Source organism: Cyanistes caeruleus, chromosome 1, assembly GCF_971803275.1.
Source record: "Cyanistes caeruleus chromosome 1, bCyaCae1.hap1.1, whole genome shotgun sequence".
In the NCBI taxonomy this organism is placed as follows: domain Eukaryota; kingdom Metazoa; phylum Chordata; class Aves; order Passeriformes; family Paridae; genus Cyanistes; species Cyanistes caeruleus.
Window position 1 is genome coordinate 67,333,735 of NC_141701.1, and position 12,569 is coordinate 67,346,303.

A 12,569-nucleotide genomic window follows, 5' to 3' on the forward strand; every position below is an offset into this window, starting at 1 on the left:
GAATTCAAGTAAAGTAAAAGAGCTTGTTTTAAAAAGTAGTATTTTAAGGGAAGAGAAGTAGCAGGAAGAGGTGTTGCATTCTGTGCCAATTGCTCTGAGTTGCAGGAAGAGGAAAGGCTCCCTTCCTTTGGGAAAGGGGGTGTGGAAAATGAGAAAGAAGGTGTATTTAGGGTTACTTATGAAAAACTTAGCAAGGGAGACCAGAAGGTGATATTTTGGACCAATTATCCAAAGCACAAAATTTTGTAGTATGGGGAACATCAGCTAGAACAGTAACTTTTTGGAAATTTTCCTGCTACAGCAGGACAGTTGATTGTGCAAACGCAAGATAGCTAGGTAGCAGCTCTGCCAAAGTGGATGCATCAGAGGTGAACTGTGAGTAGGCGTTGAAGATCGAGAAAGGAAAAGGTGATAACTGTATTGGGAAGAGCAAATAAGACTATTGTTCTCAGATATGTGAATCTATCCATCCCCTGCTTTTGCTGTTTGTTAAGCTACAGTTGCAGAACTGCTTTCAGTTTTAGGCATTGCTATGCAAGGAAAGCATCTTGGGTTATTGAATTATAGACTCATCACTATGCATGAGCACAAAGAAGCACAGAAATATGATTATATTAGCCAGGGGAACTCCAGTAACCCTGGCAGAGGCATGAGTTTCTGCCTGGCTCTTCCCATGTCTGTCACAAAGAAACCATCAGCTCTTGTGCCAGCGTGGAACCCATCATGTCAAATCAATGGGACAGGTTCTTCTGAGTACCTTTTCAGACTCTAGGGAGCTATTGCTTAGGAGATATGGGCCTTGTTGTGGGATGCAGGGAGAAAGGCATCTCAACATTGAATATGTCTTACTAACAGAGATTTAAGCAAAGAACCAAAACCAGGAAAAATGAAGGAATCTTTGAGGCTTAGGGAGGAAGAAGCTTGGGAAAATTGAGAGGATAATAAAATCAGACTGTTGTATGTAAGCAAGATGCTGAGCCTAGCTGTGTCCTGAGCATGATCAGTGCACTCTGCACTGTTTTCCTGTCTGGCTTGTTTTTTAAATATTTTCAAGGATAAAAAAAGCCATCTATTTTCAGTGCACTTACCTCTACAGAGATCAAGGTGCTAGAGAGTTAAATTTGACCATGAAGGGCCTGTGTAGTTTTGGAGCCAGTAGCTGAAGAGACCCAACTGTGTCCAGACTGTCTGCATGTCTGTGTCAGTGCATAATCACTAGTTAACACCAAACTGGTAGTCAAGTGAGTAAGATGAAGCTTGGGAGTCACAGATGGGACTGGCCATGATTCTGGAGAAACTTGAGTAGTCTGTGAACTGACTAGTGGAGGGACCAGGATGTCCAAGCCAGCTGTTGAAGAGAGCATGGCCTCTGGGGTACAGCTTCGGGAAATGTTATAAACATGCATCAGCAGCCAGAGAGATCTGGTTGCATATGTCTGTGTCTGTGAGTGAGGCAGCTGAGGGGCCAAGGCATCAAGGATACAGAACTAGATAGACTGAATGTCTAAGGCCAGTTGCTGAAGACACACATATTTTCTATGTGTGTGTCTGTAAATATATATATATTTTCACTGATATAAGGGAACAAGATCAAGCCATTTGTGCTCTTTTTTTTTTTTTTTTTGTGTGTGAGTGCTGTGCTCAGTGTTCCTGTATCTCTGTGGCCAGTTGTGTGAATCTATATGTGCATTGTGTGCATGTCTATTCAGACACCTCACTGCTGGCTGTGCCTGGGTTGCCTGAACTGAGCCACCAGATTCAGCAATTTGTGACCAAGTATGTTTGGAAAAACAAAAAGACAGGCAATGACAATTGTGAGAACTGTGAAGAAATTAATTGTCTGGGTAAAAAGAGAATTACTAAAGTACTTTAGTAAAAGGAAGCACAAAGGGGAGGGAAATAGTCTGTAGTTCAGATTCAAATATTTGTAGTAAAGCAGTTTTGGTTTTAATATTAGGCGAAACTACCTGATAGGTAGCAAAGCCAAAACAAATGTGATTTGCATAAGTAAGCCGTTGAAGTTCTGTCTGCAAAGGTTTTTACGAGTAGGTCCTACAGTCTTCAGTGAGGAATGTTGTTAATCATGTTTTTAGTTGGGGAATAGTTATAGTTTCCTTTGTGCTTTCATGTTTTAATCTTATTTCTTTTAGAAATTCCTCTGCTTAGATTTGATACTTTATGCTTTATGATACTGGATGTATACCTGGTGATAGGAACTTGAAGGATTTGTCCTGATCAGCCTCTAATATACTGCAGCAAATGGATGAATTCCAAGTCCTCTGCAGGTGAAAGGTTCAGCCTCAGACCCAAGGTTTTAGAAATATTTGGGGTTACAGTGGTCTCTGACTACAAGCTTTTTGTTTAGAAAACTAACAAGTCAGAACCTGAAGACACATTTTGAGGTTGATTAGTCTTTTTTGTTGATATGGTATTTTTCAATGTAAATGTAATTCTCGTTTTGCCATTTTTCTGCATCTCTTTCTTTGGATGAACATTTATTTCTATGCAAGGTGCCCTTATTCTGTGTGAACTTGCTTGAAGCACTAGACAAATGCTTCTTGCTCATTGATGACAGATATTTAGAAGGCTGAGGGCTATCAAGGCAGGATCCTTCCAACATCATTGGTACTTATCTGTCTCATCCGAGCAGCTGTGTCAGTGGTTCGTGGTGCCCTGCTATATGAAGCAGTAATTATTTATTGATTTATTTCACTGCAGAAACTCCTCCACATTCGTTCTGTGAGATGAAAAAGGAATCCTTAAACCACAATGTCAGAGAAAATACCTGAATGATATCTCTAGGATAAGCCACAGCAAATGGGCCCTACTTCTAGTACTGGACACTGGCTGAGGCAGCAGGCTACTTTGAAGCAAGTTCCCTCAGTGAGGGGGAGAAAAATAGTTGTGATTCTCATGGGAAAGAGGTAGCTGTGAAGGTTTTGCAGGATGAGGGCCCTATGCCAGTCTGGAAAGTTTGATCATCCTTGTCTGCTGGCATGTTCATCAGGGCAGCCATCTTTCCTATTTTCCTTCTCAAAGGGCCTGAATATCATTCCTCCTGGAGATGGAGTCACTTGTGGTTTGGTACTGTGCTCATGCATAGTATCTAGAATCACTGGCATATATGCATGATCAGCCCCTGCTGCAGCCTACACTGGAAACAGGAGCTATAGGAAACATAAAGCTTAGATAAGGAGACAGTAGGCATCTAAATTGTTATATGATGCAAAAGAACAGAAAATAATTCCACATATGATCTATAATTTTGTTTCCAATCCCTAGCAGGCACATCTGAAGAGGGAAAAACATGATCACATGTAGCCTAAGGCAGTGATATTTCCTGAAAATGACACAAGAATGAAGACTTTATATATGCTTCACTTTCTTGAGATATGTTTCCTTTCTGCTATAATTAAAATAATGACATCAGACAGCTTCTTCCTTTACTTTTTTGGGAGTATCAAATCTCTGTGCTACTTTGAGAACATGGCCTTGCTGGCACAGTTGGAGGGTGGGCCAGGAAACATGGGAGGTTGAACTCACATCATAGTCTAAAACAACTATAAGTAAGAGGCAGCATCTTTTGTTCAGAAGACATTATATATGCATATCTTAAAGGAACTATGGATTTTAGAGTATCACTACACTGTTCTATAGGAACAGCTTATCAGTTCCTGCCCCACTGCTTCTTAACAGGTCAAGTAACATAGCTGTGGCACACTGAGGATTCAAATGTTGTCAGTGTAGTCGATATGGATATCATTTAAGTAATCCTATTTTGTGGTTTTTAGGGAAAAAATCTGAGCCAGAGTGAGAATCTTCCACCAGTACCACTGTACTTGAGAAAACAACACAATAAAGAAGTCCCTGGCAGAAACCTCACTGAGTGTTTCATGAGAGTCCTCATAGGAAGAGTTGCTGCTTGATATCAGTGAACTCAGCAAGTACTTGTGCCTTGTTCAGTAAGGAGCAAGGAGGCAGAGGAGGAGGCTTCGGTGCTAGTCTTTGTTCATGGTCAGTCAAGATATTATTGTGGATTTTTCTGAGTGGCTATTACTGTAAGTGCTGCATCAGTAGAAAGTAAAAGATCTAGTGCAGAATGTGGGTACTTGTCCTACCTCTGGGAGGAGGTTTTTTACTGCTGCTGAAGTGTAGGAGATAGTGGAGGAATAGTGAAAAACACTGTAGTGTGTGGTCAGGGATAGAGATTCAGTTGGTCAATCCTTCTTTATTAATGCACACAAGAAGGGATTCTTCTTCAAGAAATACATCATGAGGGTTTTTTACATGTTTCCTGCCCATCAGCTAGTTTAGTCTTTCTATTGTGACTTAATTCAATTTTATATATTATCTGCATCTTTATTGATGCCAGAGAGACATTGTAGCATCTGCCTACTTTCTTATGTGACAGTGTTTAGATTTTTACTTCAGGGAAAGTATCTTAGTAAAGTGCTTACTGAAGAGCTCTCCTGTTACTTCAGTATTCTTGGAAAAGAGAAGCCACCAAAATTCTCCATGAATTGCATGAAAATCCAAGGCAGAATCTGGTGTACATCTCTGTCTTGATTTTCCTGAGATTTAAGTTGAATAATAATGTTTTAACTTGAATAATAATGTTTTAACTTAAATGTTTAGAACAATGATAGGAACACTTACAGGACAGACTGTTCAAAACTGTCATGTATAGGCTCAGGGAGCAGGCACATCCTGCTTAAGAACTATATACAAACTAATTTTTCCTTAATCAAAACCGTAAGTATATTCATACATTCAAGTAACATAAAACTGGCCTATCTGCCTTAATGTGCGTTTCTATCAGCTAAAAGTCCCATGTAGTATATCTTCAAAGTAACTTTATTGTTGCTCAGATTCAGAGCTTGACAATTCAGACATTGCTCCAAAGGATCTGAAGGTCAGTGTCATGGGAGAGAAGGCACCTGACAGAAACAGCATGGCTTCCTTGGAAAATGTGCGTGCTTTTGTTCTGTTACAATGAAAATGCATCTTCACTGAGACTAGCACTGTTGGCAGTCTCAAGGGAAAGGGGAAGTTCTGATTTGCACATTTTTTTCTTCTGCAGGGTCTCTTTGGCAGAGCAGGATGCAGAAGCCCCTCCTGCCATGACTTGCCCTGTAGTTACTTTGTGGGGAGAACAGATGAGTTCAGCATACAGGTCAGTTCATCCTTGTGCTCAGAAGCAGATCTCCATCCTCAGGTAACACCCCTTCCGAGCTGTCTGGCAGTTCTGCTCACAGCAGTGCCGTGTTTGTTGGCATGCATCTTGGAAACAATAGCAGACTGCTGGGATTTAAAAATATTCGTCTGCTGCCTTGCAATGCCTCAGCCTGTCAGGATATATTCAGATAACAGTAAAGACTGTCATATAGTGTGTGACATGACAACAACATAATGGGATCAATAGAATTCCTCTTGACAGGACACAAATGGATAGGCCAAACTAGGATAGCAGTCTTTTCTTCTTTCTCTTACTGCTGATTGTTGTTCTGATTCTAGGAAAGGGAACTGCTTCTGGATTAAAATCAAAGAAAAGAACGAAGCAGATCTAAAAGGGTGATAAATACTTTGAAATATGGAAAAGACATTTTTTTGTTTTTAACAAATATGTTAACTAATTTATTAACTGAATTCTTCACTTAGTCATGGTAGAGTATAAGTGTATTTTATGTATAGTATCTGTCTCCTCAACCGAAATGAGTTCATTTCTGTGCTGAAGAAGGTGACTTGAGGTTGGCCAATTTCTATTCTGCACTAAAATAACTTTGGCAATGTGGTTTCACAAAAATAAATGCTGTTTTGTTATCTAACTCAAACGAAAATTTTGTGTGTTTTTGTTATGTTACCATGAGGAAAATGCATCTCCCCTGTTACGAGGATGGTTGATAGTCTCTAGGGTAAAGAAAAGGTCTGATTTACAATTTATTCCCTGAAAAATATCTATCCGGGTAACCTGCATCAATTTAGGAGAGCATGGTGTGGGAGCCTCTCCTGCTGTGGTTTGTGCTGCCATCTGATTACTTATTACACTGAAATCCCTATAAATTTTCTATAAAATAGTATTTAATTAGACTTTATGAAAAAAAATAAAGCAAGTTAAATAAAACTAGAAATTCTTATAGCCTTCTGTTCATTATGCATGAAGTTGTTAGCTGTTTTTTATCCCAAGGATTCTTCATCTTGTTGAGTCATATTATTTAATACATGTTACAGTTCTTCTAGAGTGCTTATAATTGTCTGAGTAGTCTTTATGATTTCTTTTTATTACTTCATTTATGCATAGAACTGCATTCATTCTTACTGTCTATCATGAAATCAGAGCTAGGAACTGCTGACTAAAATCCTCACGCAAAGGTAGAATGAATATAGCAAATAAAACCAGATCATCGACTTTTCTGTTTTTACAATCATTTTTATTTGTATTCATTCAGAAGGGTGACATTTTGCTTTTTTTCATATGGAAATTTTTTGAGAATCTGAATTTGGCCTCTAGGTATAAATATATTTCAGTGAGCACATTAACATTGAAATGCTATGGCTTCTCCTAAGTAATCATGGAGTATTTTAGCATCAGCTCCATTTTGAGCAGAAATTCAGTGTTGAAAGGGCTTATTCTTAGAGACTTGAGGTTAAAAGAAAATTTTAGTGCTTTCTTGGTTCATCAATGTGGCAAGATACGGAAATGGAAAATTTGATTAAGTATAACATAAATATATAGGTTATTCTACTGATACATTGTTTACTTCTGGTTTGAACTAGCTGAGGTAAAAGAAAACATTTACTCCTTTTTAACTGACACAAAATAAATAATCATCAAAAACTCATACATCTTATTAATTAACTAAATAACTATGTTCATAGAAACTTTCAAGAATCTGTTTCAGAACTTTCCATACTAATTTTTTATTTTTCAGTGATTCTCCTGCTGGGAAAGTATCTCATGCACTGAGCAGTTGCACAGCTGTGTCAGTTGGCAGGCCAGTTACACAACCCAAGCAATGGCAAAGCAGTGATTTTACAAATAAACACAAGATAAATGTTGCATGAAAACTCAGGCATGACTTTCAGAGATAAAATAAATTTCTAGTGGGTTTCCTGGTTATTCCTTTTTGCTAGGGATTATGTTTGCCAAGAATTTTCGGTAGATAGGGATGGTATTCTTTTGCAGGAAACTGATCTGCAAATCTCTTCCTTTTTTTTAATCCTTCCCTCTTAATCTCTTTCTCTCTTACTTTTACTCCCTCATGATTTTCTAAAGAGGAGGAAGACCTGGCTATTTTGCCAACTTCCATTTGGATATGAGCCAAAATCCACCCAAATCAGTGAGGGGCTTTGTATTGAATTTTGTAGGTACTGAATCACAGCTGTAATTTTTTGAAGAATATCACAACACAAGCAAATTAATTTGTATAAGTACAAAAGATGCATCTCACCTCTGTTGATATATTTTTAGTAAGTAATTAATGCACGTTAATCACAAAACCTACAATTTAACCGTGCAGCAGTAAAATGTGACCATAGTATTCTTCTGTCCAGCTAAAAGGGAAGTTTATATGTGTTTATTCAGATGTAGAGTTTTGTGAGATAAGTAGAGAGCACAAAAATAAAAGAAAAAAAATACCAGAAAGAAAATCTAAGAAAATAAAAAATAACTACTGTATCTGCTTGTATTGTTTTATGGGTGAGACTAACTAATATTTAAAAACTAATATCTTGAGATGAACTCATATATTTTATTGAGAATGAAATATTTTTAAAGATTCCAGAGGAAGTCTCCTTTAGTGGCTACATCATAATAATGAAAGCTGCTATGTATGGCTACCAAAAGGTGATTTGGAAAAGTATAGCTTCAGCTTTTTCAGTCAGAGGCATGTCTGAAGTTATTTGATTATCTTTGAGAAATAAATGGAACTAGTGGGTTTGGTCCTAAAGTAATGTATATTCAGTGGTTGAGAAAAATAAAGCACTGTCTAGGAAAGTTGTCTCACTTACTGCCAGGCTTTTGCCATGGATTTTGGGAACAACCTGCCAGAAACCGCTGAGTGACAAGTCAGATAATGATTAAGGGATGAATTGGGACACACGAGGTCAAACTGTGCTCCTGATTACTCCTATGGCGATGTCCAAAGGCACCTCTGCACAAGTGGATAGAATATTTGTGGATAGAATCGAATTTGCTCTGCCTGTGTTGCCAGATGCATTCAAGCTGATTCTGCCTTAAAAGCTGTGAGACTATGGGTTTAAGATGAAGTCTTAAGCCTGATGTGTAATCTATTATTATTCGAGGCCTTAAAAGTATTAAGTGGGTTTGGGGTATTTTTGTTGTTGTAATTGCTCTTTGAATTGCCTACATCTGTTTAAGGTTGAAGCATTAAAATTAAATTAATTTAATTTTCTTTCTCCAGTACTGTATGCCTGTCTAATTGCTGACTACCACCTGGAAAGGCAAAACAGAACAAAAAGCAACTAAATGGAAATCTGAATTTTCCTGCATTTCAGACCTCTCTGTGACTAGCAGAAGTAGGCATGCTTGTTCTTAAAAATAAAAAGAGTAACAACCACCAACACATGCATATGTTTTACTGATCTTTGTTTCTAATATTTAATGCCAGGACCTACCATAATATTATAAACACGCCACAACTGAAGAAATGTTCCTACTTACTCTGAAGTTATACTTAGAGATGTGCTCCTGGATGACTTATGAATTGTCTGTGGGCAAAGTACGAAAACAAGTGGAGTATCCGTAGCTTGATTTTCTCAAATAACTGCAAATTTGGAATAATTTATTCCCTTTTTTAATAATAAAGTCAAATGAAGCAAAAAAACATTGCTATTAGTGCAATCAGTCACTCTTACCTGTTGTAACTTTATGTCATCGCAAGATCTGAGAGAAGTGTATGGTCCTTACAGACACTTTCCTTTGGCCACTTCTTTAACTGGGCTAGAAGATAGTTAAAGACCATGATTGAACAATATCCCTCAGGAGCTGAATGCTTACTTTTATTAAGTGATTATTTTTAAGTTGTTAGCTTTAACGTGTTGGTACGTTTCTATGAACTTTAGGCAATGCAATTTCAAACCAAAAATCTCCTTAATCCCAAAGTAATGGTTGGGAAAAACAGTAACCTGGCTCCAAAGGAGTTTTCATGATACTGGCAATAAAGGAAATGCAATTCTCAGTCACAGGACTGAATAAGGTCTTCGAGTCCTGCATGCCATTAGCTGAGAAAAAAATCATGCTAATAGTTTGCATAACCACCCCTTGGTTTCCATGTAAGAGTGAGTTCTATTTCTGTATTTCTGTTCCTTGAACATGTGGAGAAAAAAGACGAAAACAAGAAATGGGAGAGAAATGAAAGGGAAAGGCAGTAAAGATATGGTTTTAGTGTTCAAGCTGACCAGGACTCAAAGAGGTGATTTTCAATGCCAGGTTTAACAACAGCTTCAGCAGCCATTGTGTCACTTCAGACTCTTTGTTTCCTCAGTGCTTTCTGTTCTAAATAGAGAACTCTTCTGAGGATCAACTGTTTTGAGATCAATTGCTGAATACATAGGAGAAGAAGAACTAGTGACAGAGCAGGGACAGATTAAGAAGGGTGAGATAAGTGAACAGAGGGAAATATGACTTAGCTATGAAAACTGGGAAAATTGAGGGGCTGTGACAAAAAGTTTGGAATGGAGTGAGTGTTAATGGATGGTAAGGGTGATAACCTAAGGAATTAGCACAAGAACTGAGAAAAAGTTGAGAAAAAGTGGGGGAAAGAGAGAATTATGTTTAGAAATATTACCAGCTTTTGAAAACCAAGGATAATGAACAGAAAAAGATATAGGGGAAAAAAGGGAATATCAGTAAAGAAATTTGAGTGAAAGCAACGGAAATTAGAACAGTCCCCACCCGCCATGTTATTGTTAATTTTTTTAACTGTCTTTTGAGCAGTAAAAATAGCAATATGGTGTTGTTTATACGATGCATGAAACCCGTCAAGATCATTATAGTGGAGGCTTTAAAGAAGAGCTGGCCAAAATTAAAAAGATTCACACTCTATCTGTCATCATAAAAATATGAGAAGTGAAAAAGTTTTTCCTGTTTTTTATAATATACATTTCTGTATAGGTATACCGACTTTTATTAGTTGTATAATGTAAATAACAACAATTTTTTGACTTGGAGCACCTTATCTTCTACCGGATTACTAGTTGTCCTCTTGGAAATTTGGGAAAATTATGCTCAAATAGGGTGCTGTCATTGACATGAATGGAAGATACTCTACGTCGTGATGATAGATTTAATGCTCTGGGAAAATGAAAACTGAAAAGCTGTGCAAAATGTTAATGTCAAGTCTGACCATATCACTTAATGGTATAATGGTAACTGATTTTAGTATGTTCGAAAATGGTGTTATGATATTGCTGGGGCCAGGGATTGCTTATTCTTAAGAAAATTTCCTGCATTCATAGTATCTTCAACATAATTTCCTGTTTTAGGCTTCTCATGGCTAATTGTGTAACTTATAAATGAGTAATTAGACAAAATATAAATTGCCGCATTTTTTTGTGATATCCTTTTTTGACTGAAGGATTCTCTCATGCTTCATAGTAAAGATGAAATTCTTCTTTAGCTTTTCTTTGTCCTTTTTCACTAGGATTAAAGCTGTTATCAGACCAGACCAGAAATCACTTTTTTCTTTTTCAGGGTTTGACTGCTTCTTCACAGGCACCCATTTATGTGACAACTTTCTGAGTGCCTGTCCAACTGTTTTTCTGCTCATGGAATCTGTTTCTGGCTATGGATTTCCATCTCTGAGGCAATGTGTAGCTGTTTGGAGTACAGCCAGTTCTGTCTGTGAATGGACAAGGTATTTCTAGAAGCATCAGCTGCGAAGTTCTTTTATGAGATAACACCTCTTACAGAAAAAAAAAAATCCCTGACAGTAAAATAAAATATGTATGATGGCTGAAAAAGGTTTTCTCTCTGAGCTGACAAGTGTTTACACTACACTCTTACGTCTCTTTCTAAAGTGATGCTAATTCTACAATTCGGTAAATATTTCTGTGATGACACTATAAGCATGATGACAGTGGGTCTGATTGATAAATGTAGGTAAACAAATTTCCTCTGTGCTTAAATCATTGTGGCTCAAACAACAGATCATACAGTTGACTCTCAATGTTACTTTTAGGACAGTTTTTATCATCTTTGTTCAGACAGTAGATGCTGAGGTCCATATTTTGCATGACTAGTGACTAAAATCTGTACAAAGTATAAAGTATTATAACTGAGATATGCCATATGAAAGAAAATAGAAATCTGGGCTAAAATCAGAATACTTAGAATGAAGTGCAGTTCTTCAGGTCATGCTCAAAAAGAAAATATTTTGGATGAAGACTATTAATTTAATTTCTGCTGGGTTTTTTTTGAAATCTCATGCATTAATGGAATGTCAATGATTATAGTGCAAAGATATAAACCATCCAACTGTGCATTTAACACTGCTCAGTTCTTCATTTGAATAGCAAATACACCTTATTGCTTCAATATCAGGTTTGATATGGAACAAATGACACATGCATGAGTGCAAGACACTGCATTAGATCTCCCTGTCCTTGTGGGTTAAATAGAGTAGCAGAATTATTACTAAGAAATCAATTTTTCCATATCTGCATGGAGTTGGCTCTTAGGAAAGTTTTCAAGACTACTTTAAATAAGATAATATATTCATTGAAAAGAATGGATTTAATTCTACATTTTCTTAAGCTTCTCTCCAGGCAACTGCCTGACAATTTGATAATGATGAGATACTATTTCATGTTCTGCATTAGTATTTTTAGCACCAATGTTTCTAATGATTGTCTTTTGTAATCAACATGTGAAGAATTTTCCTGAAATATCTAAGAGGTAATTTTTTTGTTATTGTTTTCTTTTAGATGGATTTTATCTCTTTTGCAATTCAGAGTAATCCACACAAAGTAAAAGTTATTTTTAACTTTCAGAACAGCAGGTTCATTTCTGCAATACTCATTTGCTAGGCAGACCATTTTACATATTCAACAATCAAAGAAAAAGAAGTTTACTTTAATTTACCCTATTAAATTCTTGAAGAGTCAATGGGGGTTTTATTTTTACCTTCAATTGAATTTATTCTTACGAATTTGAACAGGGCCATCCTCAGGGAAAAAAAAAACCTCCAAATAATAGCTTTTGGTGGTGCTCATCATTCTAAAAAAAAAAAAAATAAAGTCTTTCTCCTTTCTGTTTCTGAACTGTTTTCAGCCTTCTTTGATTTGTTTTCATTAGTCAGGCATCTTTTACCACTTTACACTTGACATTCCTAGATTCGTATTAAATCTTTTATATAATAATATTTCCATGTATTTATCTGACTTCTTTTTTCTTCATGTCCTGATAATTGTGAAGTCTGAAGATTTTTTTTTTACAGGATTTCTCTTAATCTTTCACATTATTTTTCTGTAGTCTCTTAAACAGATTTTTGCTTTTACAGGTTAACCTTCATGTAAGTCCATCTTTAAAACCGTTATGTATTATACTATGA

At 36.7% G+C, this 12,569-nt stretch overlaps 1 long non-coding RNA gene across 2 annotated transcripts in view; it reads left to right on the forward strand.

The window, feature by feature from the left end:
• LOC111925420 (uncharacterized) overlaps window positions 1–12,569 on the forward strand; it is a 42,043-nt gene that overhangs the window by 11,606 nt on the left and 17,868 nt on the right. For both annotated transcript variants that reach the window (XR_015289096.1, XR_015289097.1), the window contains one exon: window positions 10,712–10,874. This is a non-coding gene — a long non-coding RNA (uncharacterized LOC111925420). Of the gene's footprint in view, window positions 1–10,711; window positions 10,875–12,569 lie in introns of those variants that run through there.